The sequence below is a fragment of the Gossypium raimondii genome, chromosome 3 (genome assembly GCF_025698545.1).
Source record: "Gossypium raimondii isolate GPD5lz chromosome 3, ASM2569854v1, whole genome shotgun sequence".
Taxonomy (NCBI): Eukaryota; Viridiplantae; Streptophyta; class Magnoliopsida; order Malvales; family Malvaceae; genus Gossypium; species Gossypium raimondii.
This window is the reverse complement of record NC_068567.1, coordinates 56217360-56229002: the sequence shown is the minus strand read 5'-3', so window position 1 is coordinate 56229002 and position 11643 is coordinate 56217360. Positions and strand designations below refer to the sequence as shown.

The 11643-nt window shown below is 28.8% G+C and overlaps 1 long non-coding RNA gene across 1 annotated transcript; it reads left to right on the top strand.

Annotated features, from left to right (window-relative positions):
• The first annotated feature begins 6907 nt into the window (after positions 1–6907).
• LOC128039644 (uncharacterized) lies at positions 6908–9147 on the top strand. Its single transcript, XR_008194091.1, has 2 exons — positions 6908–6994; positions 8957–9147. It is a non-coding gene; the product is annotated as an uncharacterized LOC128039644 (long non-coding RNA).
• The last annotated feature ends 2496 nt before the right edge of the window (positions 9148–11643 follow it).

The following is an 11643-nucleotide window of genomic DNA, read 5'->3' as shown; positions in this document are numbered from 1 at the left end:
TCTTTAATCTATAATTCAACTGTCACCCTATATGCAAAGTCCTTATACCTAATTACTTCTAATTCAAGTAAATTCACTTAATCAAAACCTAATTAACTACACAACTAGTTTCGTAAATATTTTGAAATATTTACGACTCTGAATTACGGGAACAAAGTCTCGAAAATGCACTTTTTGACACCCAAGACTATAGAGTCTTTACATTGCACGTATTAGAATTTTTGAGGTAAATAAAATAGGAATCATTAGTGTTAGTAGAGAAGGTACTTGGATATCGTAAGGAATTAAAAGACTTGTGAATTGAGGAAAATTTATTCGTGGTATTAACTAAATCGTAATAGTGTGAAAAGTGTTCGGAAAAGTGTGAATATTAGAAGTATACATGATTGAATTAGATTGATGGAAAAAAAAATGAAGGATTAGAAGTACAATTTAACCAAGAGAGTGTTATGAAGTGTGGATGAGAATTGAAATTTAGTATGGGCCACTAAATGAATTTGATGATGCTTAGATTCTTTTTAAGTTAAATATTTTTAATATTAAATCAAATAAAAAAATTTTGCTATAGAAAAATTTAGAACCATCTTTAATTTTCATATCTTTTCACTTCACCCTATTTCTCTATTGAGCCAATTTTCATTTTATTTCATTTTAGTCATTTTCCACCATTACCAACCATCTCAAGCTTGAAAACTTCAAATTCTTCCATGGATTTTTAGTAAAATCAAAGGAGAAGCCTCAGAGCAAGCTTAGTGTCTTGTAGAATTAACTAGTGCTCATATTGTGGAGAGAGAAAAGTGAAGTTAGGGTTTTGGATAAAAGTTCAAGGTAAGAATGTAATACCCCCTACCCGTATTCATCGCTAGAATAAAATACGAGGCATTACCAGATTTTACAGAATAAATTTTTCGTTATTACGAGTTAAATACTACTCATTTATCAAAACATGTCATGACGTCCCTTGAATTGGCCTCCAAAGCCCAAAACATACATTGGGACCAAACCGGGATTAAATCGAAACCATAAGATTTTTTTGCAAAATCCCAAAGTTTTTTTTTTAAACTCAATATAACCGCTTTATAAATATCTAATCTTCCCTGCAATTTTAAACCGAGACGAATCCAACACAACCAATATATTTCAACATATTTTCAAGATAGATTTAACGTATTCATAATATAACCTCATCACATACCAAAGCCAAAATTTGTTAGCCATACCAATGGCTAACCATACATTCATTTCACATTAACATTTACTTTACTAGCTTATACATGCCAGTGATTTCCAAAATAAAGTTTCTTTATATACCGAGATCTTGAGGTTGATAGTGTGATGTGTCTCCGACCAAATCCAACCTCTGAGCTCTTAACACTACAACACAGGGGAAAAAGTGTTTAACACCCCTTACCCGAGACTGTTGCCGGAGTCGAGCATGAGGCGTTACTTGACTTAACTTAAAAGTTCGGGGCATAAAAATTTACTTTTAAAAGTTATTTCACTATTCATAATAAGGCTTTTCACCTGCGCAGTAGTCACTAAATTAATTATAACTCAAGCTAAAAACTCAAAATTTAGATCCGTAAATTTTACCTAAAACTAGACTCATATATATTTTTACCATAAATTTTTTAGAATTTTTGGTTTAGCCAATTAGTATAGTTTATTAGTTAAAGTCTCCCCTGTTTCACTGATCGACTATCCTGACCTCTCGTCACTAAAATTCAATTATCTCATTGTACAGACTTCATATGGTGCTCCCACTTATTTCTACTTAAAATAGACTAATTAAGGAATCTATAAATATAAATTATAACGCATTATTGCTTCTGTACAATTTTTAATGAATTTCTAAATTCAGAACAGGGGACTTCAAAAACCATTCTTACGCTATCTCACTAAAATTAAAATATCTAAAATATATAACTCTTTTGCTTACTCTATTTCTTTCATGTGAAAGTAGACTAATTCATATTTAATTCCATATCTCATTCAGCTTGTAATTCAATTTACACTATTTTTAGTGAATTTTCAAAGTTACATTAATGCTGCTGTCCAAAAGCAGTTCCATTGCGCTTTATTTTATTTTATTTTTAAAAAAATTCAATATAACCCTTTCTAATTATCTAACCTTCCCTGCAAATTTCAATTCATAACCAATTTCAGTATTTCAACTACTTCATTTAAATACTAATAAAGTTTAACCAATCAACCATTTCAAACTAAAAATAAGTATATTTCAATGTCTAACACAACCATCACATTCAGATTTATCTTGCCTACTTAGTCATTCATTCTATTACTTTTTACTTCAATTCCCTATACATGCCATATAAATCAAAAAGTTGTTTAACAAAATCTACCGGAGTAAATCTGAATAGTGTGATCGTTGATGTAGATCTGATCCTCCGAACATATATATATCAATCTACAAGAAATAATAAACACACACAAGTAAGCTTGCAGAAAACTTAGCAAGTTAATAGGCTCATAATAAAAACTTGCCAAAATTTCACTAACAACATTAATAAACAAATAAAAATTCAACATTTCCTGCCAACCACAATCTCAAACAATGAATCTATCCAATCGAGCTCATTATCAAATGTCAACTTCAATTCCGACATTTAGCTTCAATTACACTTACAAATACTTGTCAAATTAAGGATCGTTTTACGGATTTGAGTACATCGTTTGCCCGGTGCCACGATTTACTTGAATATTTCACATTGCTATAGCTCAGTATGGTTTTCTTCACGGAAATACCATACCTACTTTTCACAACTCAGTATGGTTTTCTTCACTGAAACACCATACCTACTTTTCACAACTCAGTATGGTTTTCTTCACTGAAACACCATACCTACTTTTCACAGCTCAGTATAGCTTTCTTCACTGAAACACCAGACCTACTTTTCAAAATTTTCCATGGATTCACCATGGGCTTATTCGTCAATTCATCACTGATTACAGAACGTATGTACTCAATCCTGCGTATCTCTTAATTTGAACTAACAATCTTATCTTATTCTCATTTTTACCATAATCATAATCTAACAACAATATATGAATTGATACATTATATCATTCCCACATTAACAATTAATCATAAAATTTCAGCCATATGAACTTACCTGAGCCAATTCGTAGAAGTTGTAAAAGTTTAGAAACTAGTTCGATACTTTCTCTTTTCGGCGTTTATCTTCGAATTCTCGATCTATAATATAAAATTTTCCATTTATTAGCATCTAATTCAATACTAATTTACTTCACAATTTATGCCTTTCAATTTTTGAAATTACACTTTTACCCCCAAAATTAACAATTTTTACAATTTGGTCCCACCTTAATTAACCCTTCAATTGATCTAAATTTTATCAATTAACACGTTATCCAACAATTTTAGACTACTAAACAGCCTTTTATATTCATAATTTCAGTACAAAACTCCAATTCCTAACTTTTTCACAATTAGGTCCTAAAATCATTTTCTACTAAAATCACTTAATAAGATCATAATATAATGAAATTAAAACTTCAAATCTATTATAATTCATCATAAAATTCCAGAACTTATTCATGGTAACTTAAAAAATAACCCATGGAATCAAAAACTAATGAATTCAATAGTTGGACCTAGTTGTAAAAGTCACGAAACATAAAAATTTCAAGGAAAAAGCAAGAATTGAACTCACATGGTATAAAAATATGAGAAACCAGCTTGTTTCAGACCTCCTATGGCGTTTTTTCTGATAAATTATGAAGAGATCTCTAGATTTTTCACTTTTATATTTGTTTTATATATTTAATTTGTAAAATTTCCAATTTTGCCCTTGTTTCTCCATGCTTTCTTGCTGATTTTTCTTGCCCAACGGTCCAGCCCATATAATTTGGGCCTAAATCCCTCCTTATTAGACACTTAAGCTATTTAATCACAATTTAACAAATTTTGCACTATTTTCAATTTAGTCCTTTTTAATTAATTGATTATACAAACGTTAAAATTTTCTAACGAAACTTTTATACTAACTAAATGGCTTGGTTTATGAACTTGAGTTCTAGATACCTCATTTTAGACCCAATTTACCTATTAAATTCTTTTTAAATCACAAAATTCAATAAATCACAAAATTCACTAATTAAAAAATTCTTCTAAATTCACACTTGACCCATAATTATTATTTTATTAAAATTTAACTCATTGGTCAAATTTAGTGATCTCGAATCACTGTTTCCGACACCACTAAAAATTAGGTTGTTACAAAATAGGTAAGCACTTTGTGCTTAGTAAGGTCATGTAACAAGAATTATACTTACCTAATATTTTCAATACAATTCAATAAACATTCATACATCCATTCAATGCATTATTCCCTTAACATGCACAAACTCAGCATTCAAGTTTGTTCAATAATTTTTATGTATCAATAATATATATATCATGATTGATGAGCTCATCAATTCCATGATTTCCATTCCCTTGTTATTTTTCCATATTTATCCTGTTTAACTACTTGGAATTTCGATGGATTTTCAGGGGTACACCTAAGTGTACAAACCCGGGTCCGTCAATTCATATTCATGTGTGCACATTTCCATTTCAGATAGCACACTCCCGCGAACCTTATCCTTACAGCGGGATTACCAGTTCAGGTTAAATCCCCTGTAATATAAACTCATAGAGTATTGTCGGGATTGTAACAGCCCGATTTAGACCCTAATCAGACACAGTGGTTTCGGAACCACAAATCCGAGTTAAAAAAATATTTTAATATTATTTTCTATGTCTATTATGTGTGAATTTGCTTGTGTGAAATTTTCGTGTTTTAATTTTATCATTTAAGTGTCTGATTAAATGAAAGGATTTAATCGCGTAAAATAAAAATTTAAGGGTTAAATTCAAAAGGGCCAAATAATAGTTGTTCTTTTAATGTGAAGTATTTATGTGGCAAATAGACCATTATTAAGGTTAGTGGGTGGCATTTGACAAGAATGACCTTAGCATATATGTTAAATATTATTATTAAAGGTTAATTGGTAAATGAATTATAATGTATATTATAATAAAAACAAATGAAAAATGTTAGTGGATTGTTCATCTACCATCACTGAATATTGAAAGAAATAGAAAGAGTTAAAGCTTTGTTATATTCGGCCTTGGTTGAGCTTAAATTAAGGTTAGTTTTTGATCGTTTTTTTGATAATTTTTACGTTTTTGAGATCGTTGCTTCGTGTTCTTCAAAACCCATGCTTTAATTTTTGGAATTTATGATGATTTTGTGATGTGCCATTGATGATAGTTTGTGATTTTTGTTGGTTGATGGTAGAAAATAAAAGATATGTAATAGATTATAATGTTTGTTTTTGAATTTTTGATGAATTTGATTATTTTGAGTTAAATTGTAAGAAATATTAAACTGAGGGACTAAATTGTGAAATAAATGACATGCAAGGACCTATATGAGACTAGGGAATATTCGCCAAACTACATTGTGATTAATTTGGAATATTTTGTGTTTTGTGCAATTTGGATTGAATTGTAAAAATGTTAAATATCATGGGTAAAATGGTAAATTACCATTTATGTGTTTTTGGATGAAATTGAATGAAATTATGTTTGAATGAGTTAAATTTGAATGTGTTTAGATCAAGAATTAAAGATGCTATAATTTCTAAATAAATATTAGTTATATATGCCGAAATGAAAGTATACAAATATATATAGCTGAATATGTTTTAGTCGGAAAGTAGAAATAGACGTGAATGGGATTTATCAATATTTAGCACTAAGTGTGCGAGTATGGGATAGCTACAGCTATATGAACGACAATAAGTGTGCGAAACTAAAATGACGATGTTGAATAATGGGCACTAAGTGTGCGAAATTAAAATGATGATGTTGAATAACGGGCACTAAGTGTGCGATACCGAGAGTAATTTGGTTAGATGAGAAAGAGCACTAATTGTGCAACTGTCACAGCCTGATTTCGACTCTAATCGGACATAGTGGTTTCAGGACCACGAATCCGAGTCTAAAAAAATATATAGTATTTTATGTGTTTCTTATGTGTTAATTTACATGTGTGAAAGTTTCGTGAATTAATTTTATTGTTTGTGTGCTTAATTTAATAAAAGGACTTAATCGCGTAAAATGTGAAATTGACTAATTAATGTGTAAAGTGCTAACTTGCTAATGTCTTTATAATGTGAAGTCCTTAATAGGAAATTAGACCATTAATCATGATAGTGGACGGCATTATGCTTATAATTTATAGTTTTTATATTATGTACAAAGGTTATAATAATATATTATATTATAAAGTTAATATATATTAAAAGACAAACAAATTACAAGCCACATTTTCATCTTATTTTGACCGAAACTAGAGAAAAGAGAAAAAAAGAAACCTAAGCTAGGTTCGGCAATCTTTTGAAGCTTAATTCAAGGTTAGTTTTTGTTCGGTTTTTGATAATTTTTACGTTTTTGAGATCGTTGCTTTGAATACTTCAAAACTCATGTCTTAATTTTGTGAATTGTTGATGATTTTGAAATGTGCCATTGATGAATGCTTGAGTTTTGTGATGGTTGATGATGAAAAATGAAAGATATGTGAAAGATTAACATGTTTTGTCTTTGAAATTTTGGTGAAATTGAGTAATTAGGGCTAAATTGTGAAAATAAATTTTTGAGGGACTAAAATGTGAAATAAATGAAATGTGTGGACTTGTATGAACACTAGGAACATTCGGCCTTAGTATGGTGTGATTAAATTTTGTGTATTTGGTGTTTTGTGCAAAAAGGACTAAAAAAAAGTAAAATGTTAGGGGCAAAATGGTAATTTGCCCATTTATGTATTTTTGGATTTAATTGAATGATTTGATTGATAAAAAGGCTAAATTTGAATATATTTAGATCAAGAAACGAAGAAAACAGAATTGGATTGGGGGAAAACAAAAGTAGTCGAATAGTCGAACGTCTCCGTCTATATCCGAGGTAAGTCTATTAGCTATTTAATGATATTAAATTAGTATATATGTATGTATATCGATTGTAGTTGTTGTTGAGCTTTAATTTGAAGTAATTTGATTGAATAAATTAGAATTATAAATGGTATATATATGTGTATAAAGTGTTGAATATATATATATATATATATATATATATATATATATATATATATGCTTATATAAATTTTTGAATTAAGTTAAAGTAGGAATGCTATAAAGCATATATATATAAATATATAATGTATTAATATTTATATATGTATCTATATGAATATGTTCTGAATTTAATTGATTGTTTGAAGGTTGTATATATACACACATAAGATTCGAATATGAGAAAATAAACACATGTATAAATTCTTGCTTTGATTAAAGGTACGTATTATACTCATGTATACATGGGTTTTCGAATATACATATATATATGTAAAAAAAACTTTGGGTTTGATTAGTGATATGTATATTGTAATTGTATAGCTAATTTTTTTAAATAAGGTGATTATATGTGAGATGGAACATTTATATATATAATTAAGTATTGATTATATTATAAGATATGAATGTTAAGCATGTATGTATAGTTTTGAATATGTATGGATGTACATAAATATGTTTTCATATTGAGCTTAGATACAAATATATATATTATGCTCGAATAGGTGTGTATACATAAGTACATGTAAATTATTTGTATTAAATTTAGTTAAGTATATTTATATATACATGAATAAGTTGTGAACTTAGGTAAAGGCAAGAATGTGTATATATATAAATTCATATAGGTTCGAATATAAATAAACATACTTGTATGGGCTTTTAATTTTATTTAAAAGGTATAAATGTTAAATATGTATACGGAGTTTGAATATATCTATATGTACATTTGTGTACAAGTTTTAGATTGAATTAAAGACATAAAAGTTTATGTTTTTATAAATGAGGTTCGAATATATATTTATATGATTATAAGTTATTAGTACTTGAATTGGATTGAAAATATGATTTGCAAACTCATTTATGTTTGATCATGGACTACGGTGAATCTGTGTTTGCTGTTAATAAATATTTGAGGAATTATTCTGTATATGAGAAATTGAGATTTTCAGGTTTTAAAACCTAGCAGGCTAAGTGCCGGTGAACTGAATCAGGCTATAAGCCTAGCAGGCTAAGTGCCGGTGATCTGAATCAGACTATAAGCCTAGCAAGCTAAGTGCTGGTGATCTGAATCAGGCTATAAGCCTAGCAGGCTAAGTGCCGGTGATCTGAATCAAGCTTTAAGCCTAACAAGCTAAGTGCCAGTGAATCTGTTTAAATTAAGTGATTATTTGCATTGGGTATATATATGTTTTTGGTTATATGTAATGGATAAATATATGAACATTTGTTTCTAAGTATTTGCTGAGCATATAAACGTTCGAATCTTTGTGTTTAGTGAGTATATCTATATGTTGCTTATCGTGAAATTGTTGGATATATATATGTGTATGCACTCGACATATGTGGATTATAGTAAATATATATATGTGCATTCGGCACATGTGGTTGATAAGTATAAGTATATGCTTTTGGCATATGTATTTGAATAATATATATATATGCATTCGATGAAGTGCAAGCGATAAGCACATATATGCATTTAGATATATGCAGTGATAAATACATATATACATTTAGTTATAATAAGTGTATATACATTTAGAACTAATATTTGTTAAGCATATATGTATATAAGCATTCGGCTATTCATGTTTATGGTGAATTTACATTCGGTTTTAAGAGTTGATAATTAAGTATGCTTTTGACTATATGTAATAGTTAACATATATAGTATTTTGAATTCATTAAGTGTATCAGAAATTACATAATTATTTTTATAATTTATGTTATGCTATACACTTACTAAGCTATAAAAGCTTACTTTGTTTGTTTATGTCTTTCTGATTTTTAGACTTAAGATCAAGCTTCAAGCTCGAGGATCGTCAGCAAGTTCATCACTCTATCTACTGTCTCGGTATTAAACTGTTTAAATTTTAACTTTGGCATGTACAGGCTAGATAAATGTTTTGGAAAGTCGTACTTTGATATATTGTATATGAAATTAATAGCCATACGAAAATGGCTTATTTTCTTATGGTTTAACGGGATCAAAATGTTATGTTTTGTTTTAAAAAGGTTAAAGTAGAATTTATAATTATACTTAACTTAAAATTTGGCTAAGCTTAATATATTTCCATTTATATATATATACAATGCTTATATTTTGATTTAGAAATAGTTGATTTAAACATGTATTCAAACGAATTGCATATCAATGTTAAATTCTTGAATTCTATTGAACGTTTGTATTGAGGTGTGTTTTGTTCAGTAATGCCTCGTAACCCTAGTCCAGCGACGGATAAGGGTTAGGGGGTGTTACAACAACTTCATTATGGTCTCAACCAATTATTTAGTACATGATAGGTCAAGTATGCAATGGTTGAATAATACATGATATCAAGGTAAGTTAGTTACTTCAATTGTGATAAGAAAATTTATATGAGGTAAATGAAAGTATATAAGTATATGAAGGTTTATATTCGACCAAATGGCAAGTATATGTGATATTGTAATTGTGAATTATATGCATCTATATATGAATGAGTATATTTGGTAAAGAGCGGGTATATGATTTGAAAGTGAAAAAAAAAAGTACGTTTTTATTTACATTTATATTCGGCCAAGTTGATATTGATTCATAGTTACATATTAGATAATTAAATTTTGCAAGCTCAAATGTGTATATATATGAATATGATTGCATTATTCGGTTTTGTTATTGAATTATTAACATTATTGAATTGTCTAATTGATTATGACTTACTAAGCTGTGATGGCTTATGGTGTATGTGTGTTTCCTTCGGTTTTATAGATTTTGGAAGCTAGTTACGGGCTCGGGGATTGTCAGCGACGTCAATCACACTATCGTCTGTCCTCGGTATTTATAAAAGTTAAATATAAAATCTATGGCATGTATAAGGTATACTACCCCTTTTTGAATATATTTTGAATGAAGTGTATATATATAATAAGCCATGCGAAAATGGCTTGTTTATTTTTGACATGATTGGTTTCATGCTTTGATTAAATATTATGGTTGATGATTTGACTATGTTTCTTAAATGGTTGAGACTAATATAAGTGATGTTATGCTTTGGAGGATTTTGAATTTTGATAATTATGAATATTGATTGTGATAGACAAGTAAAGTTGATTGATATGATACGGTATACGTATAAGCTATGTTTGAAATCATGGATGGAAACATTTTAATTTTCGGTAATTGAGATTGAATTTGAATTATCATTTACTATGTGAAAGTTGCATATTGATTTAATATGAATATAGAGTAGTTGAAATTGGTAAATTGCATAATGAGCATTGTTTATGGAATTGGTCTTGTAAATGACCTTTGAAACATTGAGGATAAATAATACATAGTATATATAGGATCGGTCTTGGTATGTTATGCATGGAATTGTTTGAGTATTGATGAATTTGACATTGGTTAAAGCATAAGTATTTAAGCTTAATTGTATTCGAATAAAGCTTGGGAAATTGGCCAAATGAATAGTTATTTTATTTATTTGATGAATAAATATTTGTATGCAATTTGATAAGTAGTTTTGAGTGTATGAATAATAATAAGTGAATATACTATGAAATTATACAAATGCTTATGGCATATTCAGCCCAATGTTTTTATTTGTTTGTATTTATAAGGGTTGATATAGGTACATATTTTAAAATATAATGATTACATGTAAAATAGGTAAAATTTTAAATATGAGTTTTATATACACATTTGTGTCATTGTTGTTTGTAATTGATTTGTTAGTCGAGTAGGCGAAATGAGGTATGACCAAAAGTGGTGTTTGAAATATTCTGCATAATTTTTTTTAATTATGAGTTATGTGTTTACGAATTTGTTCGATGCATGATATGAAATGACTTGTAATAGGTTGATATTACCTTTTTGATTTATGACTTGGTTGGTTTAGTGGGTTGTACATGTGTATATATATGATTATTCGAATTTGAATTTGGTTCGGTAATACCTCGTAACCCTATTTCTGGCGATAGTTACGGGTTAGGGGTGTTACAGGGATTACCAGTCCAGGCTAAATCCCCTGCAATGACAATTACTCTAATGAGCTTGGATCTGAATTACCAGTCCAGGCTAAATTCAGACCCTAATTCAGATTACCCATACAGGCTAAATCCATTTTTCACATATTCTTTGGGAGGGCTATATCAGGATAGGATCACCCGTCCGGGCTAGATCCTTTTTACCGTCAATTCCTTTTTAGAGATCCATCGAATTTTCCTTTCATTCAACCGGGATTTATTTTCTCTTTTCATCAAGAACGTCAATACTTCATCAATTATCATACAATAAACATCCAAATCATATTCACATCACGAAAAATATATTTCAAGCATTTAAGAATATAATTCAAGTTACATGAACTTACCTCGATACTTGTTGAAAAACAAAAATCTACTAATCCCAAACTTTTTCTTTTCCTCGATCTAGCTTCGTATTTTAATTTTATGGATCTAAATAAATAAATTTAATCATTAATCTAATACATTTCA